We start from the raw sequence: 1,797 nt of genomic DNA, 5'->3' as shown, positions 1-1,797 counted from the left end.
CAAGCCACTTATGCTACTAGGTAAGAGAGACTAGTGTAGATGAAATGTCAATCAACTTGACAGCGACGGTTTCGTACCTGGCCCGACGTAGGCCTACCTCATGGTTGACAGTCCGAGCCACGACCGTTTTGCGGCAACCGCTTCCATCATTAAAACTGTTTAATTTGGATTTAAATTAATCGAAAAATGGCTATTTAATGTCAAAACAGATTTGATAATGATCGAGGTTAGGTTGACTTCAAGAAGTCTGTCGAGAACAATTCAAACTTTTAAAAACTGATAAAAGGTAAATATACAATCTCTAGCTTTAGAAGGCATGACACTACTAACTAGTCAAAAGTATTCCTGTAATTGAATTAGCAGTATATTTTGAGAATCTTGCCATCATCATCCTCATTCATCATCACCACCACCACCATCATTATCATAATCATCATCAAGATCATAATCATCATAATCACTATCATTATCAGATTATTGATTAAATTTATTGGATCCAATTTGGAGGTTCTTTTTGATGATCCAAAGTCAAGTGTAAATTGAGATGTTATACTCACTATTTATTTCTTAATGTTTCACCTGTTGTCAGCAAGGCTTAGTCGTAAGTGCCTATATGACTATCATTATCATAAACATCATATCATAATATCATCACCATAGTAGTAGCAGCAACAGCAGCATAAGCAGTTTAGCACACATTTTAGTACGATAGTAAACTTCGTACAGTGTTCCTTTATCTGATTTCACCAAATATCACGCTAAAAGCGTATACAGACATCGTTGTATAGCATACCAATATGTTTTCAAAGCTGAATCTTCGCTTTATTCATCATGATATGGCAATCTAATTTGTTTGTATTAAGTAGTTATCAGATCTTGAGCTCACGCTATTGTTTCCTGTCACTGCTATTAAAGGAGCATTTATTATTTCAATGTGTATAATGTGGAAGGCGAAATTGAAATACAGGCCCATTATCGATTCGTATGACCTGATTTGAATTCAATTCAAGTACTGTACTTATATTCGCAATCAAATTAGTCACTGTAAAAGCCTTACTTGCGTTCTTATTAAACTTGCGATGTAGACCTATTGTGTCATAATAGCATTAAGACTGATTATTAGTAATTTTCTATTTTAATAATGGCCCTTTTTCGAGAATTAATATTATTATAACAGACGTAATATTTAGTTTTTGTGTCATATTAAGTACCTTCTAGGCTTACTTCGATTACCATTACCAAAAAAACTGTTACTACATGACTGATGAATTACCCAACTGTAATACTGTAATTATTTCACTTGTATTGTTTTCTCATCCTGTAAATTTCCACTTCGAATTCCTGTCTTCAAATTACGCAGAGAACACCTTCAACGGGGATACAGCAGGCAATAAGATCCCCATTGAATGTCACAATAGGCTTATTGTAATCAATACACCAGTATTTGTCGCGCTATTGACTATTGATTATTCTGTTCACTGTGTCGTGAAGTAGGCCTATGTAAATATTGACAACGTGAGTGCAACTAAAGATAGAAATTATTGTATAAACTGCAACCCCTTTCAATGGATAATTTCAATTAACATGTGATTCCCTCGAGCAATGCGATATCTCCGACAACAAAAAAACTGGGCGTGGTTGGGTGTCGTTCAAAATCTCTCTAAATCGTTCAAGGGGGCAAAGCCCCCGAAAAATAGGACAATTTAGGGGTTTCAAAGGCTTATTTAATCGGTTTTGGGTCTACTAAATATGCAAAAAATACATATACATGCCTCTCCCCGACGAATTGTGGTTTTT

This window comes from Anneissia japonica, unplaced genomic scaffold, assembly GCF_011630105.1.
Source record: "Anneissia japonica isolate Jap-2015-1 unplaced genomic scaffold, ASM1163010v1 scaffold3782_len1007564_cov172, whole genome shotgun sequence".
NCBI classification, from domain to species: domain Eukaryota; kingdom Metazoa; phylum Echinodermata; class Crinoidea; order Comatulida; family Comatulidae; genus Anneissia; species Anneissia japonica.
Note: the sequence above shows the minus strand (reverse complement) of the source record.